Here is a 12,701-nt window from a genome sequence, read left to right as displayed (position 1 = left end):
CAATTTCAAAGTTGCCCCACTTCCCCCTATAGAACTAAACGTTCCGCCTTTATTTCTATCTCTGGAATAACTGTCCATTGCAACCGATTCTCACTCATTGATATACTGATGGTAATTGCCATGAGCAACAAGAGAACTATAACAGCCTGTCTTTAGCGCCCGTCTAAAGATGGTAAAGGTTGGACGTGTTAAGGGAATAAACAATAAATGATTTTGATAGATGGGTTGATTTTGATAGATAGGTTGACATGTGTTGAATAAACCGTACGCTCTATATGTCGTAAAATCTAAATAAAACGTAAGTTTTTGTGGATGCGATTACCACTTCATTTGATAAGTAAAACTTATTTATTTCAATTACAAAATTCTAAAAAAGGATTTAATTTTCGGTAATATTATTTAGAATTGATTTGTAGCTAGGGTCCTATCAAATTACACTTTTTTAAGTGGAAGTTAAGGTCGATCTCGTACGATCAAGTTATAATGTTGTAAGTAAACCTTTTAGCGCTCACAGACCATGCGTGAATAAATAATATTGTATACGGAAAAGCTCATTGCTTTAAAATTATCATCTCAGATCTATTTTAGAACAACCCTTGATTTTTTTTTCTTCATCATTTTAGCCCTATGCTATTATTATTCGGCTTCAAATTTCAATGGATATGGCAGAAGGTAGTGGAAGAGGTCCTTAAATGACTTGCTATGTTGATGCTCTGGTGATGAAGGGTTATCTCAATGATTTGTATAGTATGGCGTAGAATACGTGGTGCATGAGACATTGTTCTTTGCTAGATGCGTTATTGGTAAACCTAGAACTAACTTTAACTTATACAAACTTGGATTTTTATTAGTGAGTTACTCCTGAGACTCCTGGTACTTTGAAAGAAATTAAACTAACAAATGGGTCTTGTTAAAATTTTGTGAAACCGATGTTGTTAACCAATTTGCCAAAACTTCTTCTTACATTTTATATGGGCAAACATCCTTTTAACAAACTTTTGACAAGATTTAGTAATTAAAACTTTAAGGCTGATTTGACACAATTTTTCAGTGTTCGCAGTGGTAATAATCAGATCAGTCATAAAAATTAACTAACAAAACTTACTAAACATTCAAAAATTGAATAAATAATTTCACCGAATGAGTTGAGGAACTAGTCGACTTTAGTGCACTTTATCTTATTTCACTATGATTTTTTGAATAAAACTATATTATATGAACTGACCATTTCCTAAGCAAACATTTATTTTGATATAACACTATCAATTTTGATTGACATGTTTGTTTCAGTTGCAGAAAAAAAAACTTATCCTAATGGGTAAACACTGAGTTCTAAACATTTCTGAGCACTGTTCAAAGGAACATAACAATTGTCCCATGTAGAAACTACGCCAATCTAAATGCCAAACTAATCATCCAAGAAAACGTCCTCCGTACTTTGGGAAATAAACATTATGCCTAACAATACAACTCAGCAGAAGAATTAATTCAATTTACCCAACTTGGAGCATAGTTGGTATAAGTCTGAAACACTTGTGAGTTTCAGATTGTTTTTCTATTATCTTGGTGTTGATTTTCGTTGAGAGGTGACAAAATTAAATGGAAAAACATGACAGGACGAATGAGTTTGTGGAAATGGATTTTCGATTCAGGAAGTATTGATTGCACAAATAGCGAGAAATAAGGTACTAGCAATTGTGTATAAAAATTTGATGTCCACTATCGCGATTGTACACAAAACTCATACCATTTTGGCAAATATTGAAATGCTGTAGTGTTTCGGAAAATCTCTATCCTAGGACTAATATATTGTTGAATAACAAGTGGTTCGAGCGTGGATCCAGGAAATGTGTGATGAAGAAAACACGTAATCCCATCTTAAAACGAAATTGGCATGCAAGTACTACTTGAGGCTATGTGTGTATATGTGAATATAGTACGTAAGCTTTAATCAAGCAGAAAACCTGATTGTGGCTTTTGTGGATATTTAGGGCGAATTAGAGAGGCCAAACTTCTGTTCATTTCAAGAAATTATTACACCACATATAATTCTCCCTTTCAAAAACTTTAGGTTTTGCCTAAGAATTTTCATACCATTGTTGTTTTAAATTTCCATCATCATCTCCAAATTTACTTGTTCCATATTCCTCGATTTCAAAAGGACTTAACTTTCTGTCTTGTCGAAATACAGAGTTAAAGAGAAAATTTTAAAACCGCCTCAGGCACAGAATAACTTGAACAATTCTCGCCTTGAGTTCATTTTCAGTGTGTTCAAAAGAAGATTCTGCAAACGTGTTATTTGCAATTTCTCACCAATAAACTAATTTATTTTGAAGTTTTTGTGGCTTAAAGGATACACAAACACAATATTTACTTTTTAAATTTTCGAAAGAAAATTATTTTAGAGCTGAAAAGAAATGCAATAAGCAAAATCATTAAAATTGCTGGTGTTTTTTGGCAATTTAAAGAATTTGTATCCACAACTTCCACAAAGTTAATAATATTTTTATTTCATTTGAGGAACAGGAAGCCCAAAATTGCAATCGATCTTAAAAATGTAGTAGAAAAGTATGGGTTATTTTGAGAAATTTTTAGCAAGGCATGAAATATATATTCAGTATTTGAAAATAAATAAGGCCTAATGGTCTAAACTTATATTGCTAGATCCTTTCCAAAGGTGCTATTCTATCTCAGAAGTTTCGTGTTGGAGAACTAGCATTTTGTCCGTATAGTTTACTTACTACAGTAGTGGGAAGTGCGGTACCTTTGAATTGGGGCAGCTTTAAAATTGGAAGTTTTTCTCCTACTTTTAAATGCAATTGAGCGTTATCATAATGTAATTTAGCTTATCTGTATCATCAGCGAACAGAAATATGTTCAAAACACTTACAGTAAATGTAGAGTTAAATATTTTTTATGAATTAAATCCATTGAAGTAGAGTAGATTTTAATATGCTACTATTTAACTGTATTTTAAGTAAATATCTCTGAACTGATATGATTAGTTTTCTTTCATCATTCAGCCAAAAATTATACCTCTGAAGTCGAGGTTAATTTTTAGCTTAAGACATTAATCCACTGTTTAAATTTACTGTATTCTACGTTCAAGCATTAGAAACTGGCAGATCATCCAAAGATTTTTTATTAATTTGTTTCAACATTGAGCTGTATATTATTATCCTTCCCGTTGTGTATAACTATTCCGGGAAAGGTGGACTGGTATTTGGTATGGGAGGCATAAACTATGCACATCGCACTCTGCTTCCACCTTATGGCTCAATTAGACTCAGGCTGATCCTCAAGAGTATTTAGCATGTGAAATGTGACAGCAAAGATTTATCATAAACTGTCATACGCTGAAGACTTGGGATCATCAATTAGAGGTCCTTTACATAAACTTCCTTTACCTAATATTTTGCTTCTAAATTCTATAGGCTAAATATTCTCGAGGATCAGCCTAAGTCTATTTTGGCCCTTACGCACAATCATCATCTAGTTTGGTCTATTTATGCCCTTAAAAATCCTAATTAAGGTAAAGCGCCCTCGAGTCGACCGGTTCCTCGATTCGACCGGTTGTCAATATTTGAATGTTTTAATGGCGAATTTCTATAAAATTGTGACCGATTCGTATTTATTTATGGAATAAAATTGACCTATTAATGTTAGATCATACGCCAAATATTAGTGCAAATATAAATAAATTGCATGAATAACTCTACAGGTCGAATTGAGGAACCGGTCGACTTGAGGGCACTTTACCTTAATACACCAAAGTTACAGCTTTGAATTATTTGAGATGGAAATACTGGGAACCGGGAAACATCGGGGAACATCAGAGCAAAAAGCAATTGACCGGTTAAATGGCTCTTGATTGGAGATGTTTAGACTTGGAAAATTTTACTAATAAATAATTTTCTTTTTAAAAAATATTGTCTCAGAGAACTGAAAAAAAATCAAATTAAGTGCAAAAATCGGTTTGGTGTTGAAAATTTTTGAATATTTTCTTCCATGTGTAAAAAAGCAATGACGATGTAGAAAAGCCCAATATGTTCGCTGTGTAGATCAAGTGGTAGAGTACTCATTCTATGATGAGAGTGTCTCAGGTTCGAATCCCCTGTAGGTCTCCAGAAATTTTCTTGACGTTAACGATCTGCGGATTGCATTTATAGAGCTTCACTACACTTGATTCCACGGGCATGGGACTGACAACCTCATTCCGAATATGAAAAATTAATAATGTGTATCTAGAAATCCTCTTGCAGGAAGGCCTAGTTTCTCTATGGAATGTTGTGCCAGCAATATTATAATGCCTTACTTAAAGAATTGTACGAGACAATAATGAGAAGAATATACTTCTTCGGTAGTCAGTAAATAGTATAGTGCGTACAGTTAATGGCCGTAACTCACTAATCCTAATGTTTAATTCCTTTGATACGCTCAACCCCTACCTTCCTTATGAATGCTGAAAGATTGCTAAAGGCTCTTATTGTTAGATAATTGTTCAGTCTTCCGTGACTGATCATCAGTCACCGTTTAGGGTTAACTCTCTTGAAGTGAAAAATCTATGGCACCTTCAATTCTCCAATTTTCCTATATAAGTTTTTAATATTATTTAAGTGAGCCATATCAGGGCTTACAATTGGAATAAATTTTAGTATGCTAAATATTGTATTTTCGGAGCATGAAATAGTGAAATATAAACGGAAAATTAAAATGTTATGAAACATCTTTATCATATTGAAAGAATAAATGAATATGATTTCTGATCAACTATATAGTAATTTAGGGTAAGTGTGCCAAATTTCGGCATAGTTGCATATAAGCACCGAAGTTCTAAGTTGAAATGCATCATTTTAATTCATATTGATATTTTTTGTTACTCCCTTTTCGGGAAGGTTGTGTGGAACCTTGAAAACTAGTTTATCATCTTTGTTTTCTTTAAATCACTTCCTAAAATATTGAAAAATTAATAAAAATATGGACATTGCTTTGGGTAGTATTCCGGCCACTTTGTGTGAAATACCGGCCACCTTTTTTCTGACCACCTTTTGTGACGCAACGGATATAAAATTTCAAAACGTCAAACGGAACGAGTTTTTTTTCTCTGGACATTGTAGGATTCAGAAATTGAAAAAAAAAACATAAAATGAATAAGAAATTTAGGAAAGCAAAAGATGTTGCCGGAATAGGCAACACTACCTCACCGGAGAGACGCTCACAAAGTATATACTTTTTTACGTGAAATACAGGATCCAGCTGGGAAATTCACCCGAAATTTAAATATTGATTCACTATTAACATAAACTGAAACAATCTTTGATGAAAGCTAATCAATTTTCATGAAAAACACCGAAGGAAAACTATCTGCACTTTACCACAAATCACAAGACTGCTAGAAACACAATCTATCTGTCACATTTTTTGTAAAACTCTTCCCACACTAAGTTTTGTAACGCAATTTAAATTCAAATTATACCTAAAATTTAATGGTCTTTGTGTTAATACATCCAGAAATGAATAAATACTTAAAAGCAAAATGAATTCATTGTTTATTCGAAGATTACATACATAATTTTATTCATTCATTCATTCATTTTCAACCGCTTATCCCTATTGGGGTCGCGGGCCCATGACACCCAATCTAGCAGCCCACGCCTGTCGGTCCTCCGCCACTTCAGGAAGATGTTCGGGTTCGATCCCGAGGCGTTCCAAGGCAAGATTCTGAATTTGATTCAGCCACCTTGTCCTAGGTCTGCCTCGAGGCCGAGGTCTCCTCACAATGGCTTGCATAGCTTTTCTGGGGAATCTTTCTTCATTCATGCGTTGAACATGTCCATACCATCGAAGTTGTGATCTCTCAACCCGAAGAAGCAGCTCCTCGACTCTTAGTTCCTCACGAACGGCCACATTCCTCACTCGATCTCTACGAGTGATTCCCTTTACCGCTCGAAGGTACCTCATCTCGGCAGCTTGTACTCGCGATCTTACCCTTTCGGTCATTACCCAAATCTCATGACCATAGGTGAGAATAGGAATGAACACAGCTTTGAAAACCGATAATTTAGCCGATCGACTAAGCTCGACCTTCCTCAACACGCTTCTGCCAAGCTCCCTCATTACTGCAGAAGCCTGACCGATTCGCGACGAGAGTTCTGCCTCCATCCTACCATCACTCGTGAATAACACCCCGAGATACTTGAACTTCTCCACCTGTGTCAATGAGTCTCCACTAACATGTAGAGTGCATTTCACAGATTGTCGGGAAATCACCATTACCTCCGACTTTTTGTCGTTCACCTTCATACCTGTTTCGGCACAAACATTTACAAATCGGTCAAGTGTGCGCTGAAGCTCTTCTTCGGAAGATCCAAAAAGAACCAAATCTTTACATAATTTTAATTAATTTATTTCCATGGCCGAAATTACACTCAAAGTGGCCGAAATTAGAAGCTGGCCGAAATTTGACACACTTCCCCTATACTGATGATAAAGAGATGATCAAATGAAGGTCATGTTACTGATGGGAAGGCTGTCTTATGAGGAGGTCTACTGATGGTCTCAAGTCGTTATCTCTAACTGTTTGATTCTTAGCTCTGAAAACATACCGATGGCAAACGAATAAAGAGCGTAACAACATATCTCAGAAATTGTCTGAAACATGAAGCTGTTTATGTTTAGGGAAGTGGACCCCAGGGCCTGAAAGTGGTTTTTATATATTACAGATTTTTTATGGCATCAAATTTTAGCAAAGGTAATGTTTATGTCATCCCAATAGCTTGACCATGGCAAGTATTGAGAATATTTGGCAATAACTCTACAAAAGCGAATATAGAACACAAGTTTGGCTTAATTAACTAACCCGGAAGAATGTTTTGGGAAGGTTTTTTTGGCTGGATGTGTTGTAAGATAATAAATGGAATGAAAATGGTATCTAGCAATGGGGGTCTTTAGAAGACCGGAAGTTGCTGTCCTATTTGTCCTATATATCTAATATCCAAAGACCTATCCCAAATAGCAATTTGGAGTAAGATTATCGTTGGATGTATATATTCTGGATTCCAAAAACGGGTCCTATTACGGTCGTCAGAGAGTCGAATGACGGTAATTACGGAAGTCATTTGGCGTCATAACAACTCTGAGATTACCCGCCTACGACTAAAATATGACGCCGACTTCCATGTACTAATAAAAATTCTTCTCCTCACTGGCTATACTGAGGGGAAATTTCACTTGTCAAATGGCAAATAGAACTATTCAGAGCTGTGAATTCGCAAAGTAATTGATATTTTCGTGTGTTTTCTAAACAATATAATAGTGTACATTGGAAGGAAAAGCTCCTTCAGTAGAGATGTGTATTGTGATTTGAAAAAGTACAGTGTCGACAGGAATTAAGTGAAAATTAGGCAATTTTTTGCATGATAAACACACAAACATTTTTTTTGCAAAATGAAATTTTGTGATTTAGGACTTTGCTCCAGTCTCTGGAGTGTCCTGTGGTTAAAATTTTGTGTCGAAAAGACCGATTTAGTGAAAATTTTAAAAGATTTTTTTCTTTTGTTGCCATCCAATGGGAAAATTTTCGACATGTCGGATGGCTCATTCAGCAATAGGCGAACGGCAAAAATCTTCGCAAATGTGTGTAGTGAATTAGGGAAAAAATTAGAGAAATTTATATAGAACGTAGTAGAAAACGATGGAAAATGTGAAGAATTGTTTAGAAAATATTGTCGATAGTGGTAATGCAATACAAAGTTGTGAAGTGCATTTAACGTTTTCATTCAAAGTGTGTATGTCAATTTCGTATCTATGCGCTAGAGAAGGACGCCAAATGCATTGTTTTTGACGCGTCATATTTTGTAAGGAAAAATACCGTCATTTGGAGTCGCTTTTGTTACTACATGGTAGAGTAAATTTTAGAACCGTAAAATAACTCTTATATTACTAATTCAATCTTGAGTAATGCTGTGACCAAAATTCGACGCGAATATGACTAATTTTTAAGATTCCAATTAGGAGTAATTTTTTGACTATTTATTAACCAGTCATTTTCGAGTCAGATAATTGTTTGCGGATTGGAATAGGTAGACAAACACCGGAAGTGGGATGATCTTAATGATTAATATTGACTCTGCGTCCTAAGTAATTTCAGTAACAAACGCAATTTTTTATAGCTAGTGTCAGATTTTTCCACAAATTTTATTTCCTTTAATATGCAGCATGACAATGTGTTAGAAGCTGGCATTTCCTTTATTTAATAATAGACTTATATATAGGTTTATCATTCAAGTGCAAGTTGATTAATTTCCACTTTTCAAAGGGCGTACTGATAGATTTTCCGTGAATAGAATTTTTATTCAAAATTGAAATGATCCTGTCACTATTTTTTCACAAATTCAAACTTCCTTTCCCTGACTAATTCTCGTGGCTTTGAATATCTTTCACTTGATGTTCCCAAACTCTGTTGTCTGTGATTTCTGGTGGAAGGTTTTAAGTTACCCTAGAAATGTTTCGCTGTGATACATAGTTTCTGACACTTGAGATTTTCTCTTAAGGCTCATATTCTGGGATATCATGGTGTCTACAATTCTCCAAATACTCCCAAAGCCTTTCACTGCGGGAGATGGGATACAAACTCCTTTAGACATCTTAAGCCATTTGTGAATTAATTTGTTCTAACTCGAGTGGGACAAGAATACAATTATGATTTCTTCCAGTGCCTTAGATATACTCATGGTAGGCGAGAAAGGTCTCATTTCTGGACTGATAATGGTGAAAAGGGGGCGTGAGATGGGTGTAAAGCTCTGAGAGACTGTTAAATTAGATAAAACAATGAGACTGATTTTATATCCCATCTTCTTTTGCTCCTTTTTTCTCCTATATTCTATCTTCTTATTCTCTAAGATTATGCTGTTCTCTGACTGGGTAGCCTTATTACAATAAAGAATACGAAATAACAATAGATGGATTACAATCTCTTCGTTACGCTTATAGAATGCTTTTTATCTCTTTATCTCTGTGCAGTTGTTTCGTTTGCTCTAGCCTTTTATTATAAGGATGTTCTTCTTCTCTTTTTTTTTCACCCCCATGGACCTCTATCATTGGGGTTTGACGCTAAAGAAGTTCGGAAGGCATTTCGAGTATATATGGTTTGTGTTTTTTCTTGGAGAACTTTCCTCTTGTACATCATTGCAAGAGTGTGAATGAATGTATGACTATCCAATATAAAATCCCCAAAATCCTTTATTTGTGTGTAATCACAGAGAATTGACGTCATTAAGGATGGTGAAGTATAGAGTTGAGGCTGGATAGTGGTAGGCGCGTGGGAGAAATTGAAATAGATACATCGTGAGCCTCTCTTATACAAATATGTTTATTTAATCCTGAAAACGGTTTTTGGCTCTGTTCAAATCTTCATTCATCCTCTGTGTGTCTTAAGCCCGCCACCATCATCTGTTATGTTACATATATGTAACCCTGCCAGTATTTTCTTACGCCACAGCGTGATTTAGTCTTTCACAATATAATGATTGTTCCAAAGTAAACGAAATTTCTTATTACTTTCGTATCAAACTGCTATACATCCATTCGCCACAAAACACTTTCAAGATGACTTCAATATGTGTGTACTTGTAAGAAAAGCAAAAAGTGTTTTCTTGGAAATTGCAGTTGTTCACACAAGAAAGTTTTTCTTGAATTTCGGGAAGGATGGTCTTTAAGAAAATTTTCTCTCAGGGTGGGATTTTAAAGGACAATGATTTATTAAATATTTAAAGTACCTGCAATTGCTTATTTAGAAATTTTAAACTTTCAAGAACTCAACGTTTGGTTTGAAGACAGATATTAGTAATACAAAGCGATTTTTATTTATACAAATCAACCAAATAAAATGGTTATTGTCTAGGGATATGCTCTTCTAGACATCCCTAGAAAGTTTTCCATCTTCTCCAAACATGTTTTTTTTTTCATTTTGGAAACATATCCATCAATTTCTACCTGGGTGTATCAAACCTAATAAAATCGAAACTATGTCTAACTTTTACTTTGTAAAAATTTTGCAGATAGGGTAAAGTGGTACAATTTGGACAATGCAATGGTACAATTTGGACAGGGCTTTTTTTCCATGATAAATTTAGTATACTTCATTTTTATTTGTATATTTTTAATGCTTCAGTTTTATAATTTGGTTCCTTGTGCTTAAAAACAAATTTTGTACTGTATTTATCAAAAAAAAGTCATGTCCAACTTTTACCGGCGAATTGTACGACTTGTATCACTTTTACATATTTTAATGCAACTGAAACAAATTTTCTCATACCTCTTGTAGGATTTTGGGGAGGATACGGAATTAGATTATGCATTATGGATTTTTATAGATTTTTAATTAACAGTTTTGAAATAATATCAGAATGATAAATCAATTCTCTTTGAGAACAAACATGCCTCTAGATTTCAGTCCCTCTATGTAAAAATGTATGGAAAAAATTAATGTCGATTGGTTCTTGGTTTTACAATATTATCGAGTAAAATTTGGAAGGCAGTCCAAGTTAGTGTTTCGTAAAATTTCTCATTTTGAATATTTCAAGACAAAACCACCCTAAAGGGCATATTTTTCAACTGATGTGATCAGGATTGAGTTATCAGACATATAGAATGTGAAGGTTTAAACACCCTAATCCGAACCCTGAATTAATATTTGATTATTGTTTTCAATTAAATTTAGTTTTATTTCTTTTTGATTTTTTGAAAAGCTTTTTTTTTAAATGGATTTAATATTTCATTAATATTCTGAATTAGTGTAATATTTGTTTGAACATGTTGTAAGGATTTAAATAGACTCAAGCCGCTCCTTGAGAATATTTATCATGTTAAATTTGGCAATAAAGATTTATTCCAATCTGTCATACACTGGCAGGTTCTAGGATAATCGGTTATAGACCCTTGGCATAAATTTCCCCTAATGCAAAATTTTACTGGCTAAATATTCTTGAGGATCAGTCTGAGCCTAAATGGACCCTTAAGATGAAAAATACATTACAGCCTTTTTGACAAAACTTCTACTGTGATCTGTATGGAAGAAAATCGTGCTCTAGAAGAAATTTACATAAGGCTTAGCTATCTGGTTTAACTCCTGTAATTCCTTATCAGGTACGATTTTTTAGGAAATTGTTGTTTAGAATTGTATATCAAGGGCAAATGATCCAATAGATTTTGGAAAATCAATAAAATTGCTTGTTATTTAGATTTTTGAGATCTTCGGGAACAGGGCAAAACCTCCAGTCTGAAGCCGGCATTATATGGGCTACGGACTTGAAGCTTAGCCATATGGCTTAACTTATCTACCGTCTTATCAGCTAGGATTTTTTTGGAAAATTATAACTCGGGATTGGATTATTAAAAAATTTTTTACTCAATTTCGCGCAATCTATGATAAATAATTTTTGATTTCGTTGTTTTCTTAAAATGCACACAGTGACTTATGTTCTATAGCGCTAGCTGAAAAATCTAAAATTTAGTGTTAAATTTACCTGTGCTTCCCTGGCAAGGCATGGGACTGATAAAGCTTTTCCATTAGATGAAAAATAATAATGTCTTTTATTTTCGCTTGCGAGAAGGCCTAGTTCTTCCATGGAATGATACGTTCGATATGCGTTATTGTTATTATATTCTTTATATATATTTTTTTGATATTTGAAATTTTAAAATTCTCTTCGTTAACTTGTACTAGAGTAGCAGAATAGAACTGAAAACCATTAGAAACAATTATTTACTCTTTTTTGACTCAGTTTAGTGATGATTAGTTGCCCAGGATTGTAGGAGAAAATGCACTACAGTTTGCTCAAAAGGGAAGTAAGGTGAAGTGGGTGCAACTCTAAAATACACTCACTTTACCAAAAAGAGTTTAGATCGGAAATGATTTATCTTTATCTCCAGTCTTAATTATATCTGGCCTATACCCCAATGCAATAATAATGACAGTGTAATAGATAAGATTCAGCCTGCAAAGGGCCATTTCTATCGTTTCGTCCTGGGGACTAGAAGAAATACTGAGACAGTGATGGACGCATTAGAAAGGTGATAAAAAGACATAATAAAATAAGCTTGAATTGATTATAGGGAAGAGCCTCCATTTTTGAGACGCGATAAATTATTTAAATTATTATTAAAATTATTAAATGATTATTTAAATAAATGTGAGAAAAACACAAATTGAATTATTTTAGTAAAGTCTATACTAATGAGTATACTAAGTAAGTCCTATACAAAATTTCAAGATAATTTTCTGGATTTTGGAAATAATGCCGTAAAGTCAGAACATAATAAAGTGTCTCAAACATGCCGGTTCTCCTCTATAGTGTAAAATTTGTATATTGTTAATGAATTTCAATTACATTTTTAAATACTTATTTATAAGTCTTTTAAGTCAATCTATAGTTTCTCTTTGGTATTAGCTATTTCAAAACGTAAAGTATATTTTCTCATATTTTATCATCACAAAATTTTAAATTTTCGAAAATCACGCATTCCTGAAATCCCCATTATCCCCTAAATTCCAAATACTTTGATAATAAATATTTTTTTATATTTAATTACTGACAATTTTAATAAATTTTCCAAGGATTTGCTTTATATTCCAAGTTCTTCTATTAATATCGCACATTTTTAGACATTCTATAGATTCCAGATAAACCATTTCAGGAATA

The sequence above is a fragment of the Phlebotomus papatasi genome, chromosome 3 (genome assembly GCF_024763615.1).
Source record: "Phlebotomus papatasi isolate M1 chromosome 3, Ppap_2.1, whole genome shotgun sequence".
Lineage (NCBI taxonomy): Eukaryota > Metazoa > Arthropoda > Insecta > Diptera > Psychodidae > Phlebotomus > Phlebotomus papatasi.
The sequence above is the reverse complement of the archived record's forward strand: the minus strand, read 5'-3'. Positions refer to the sequence as shown.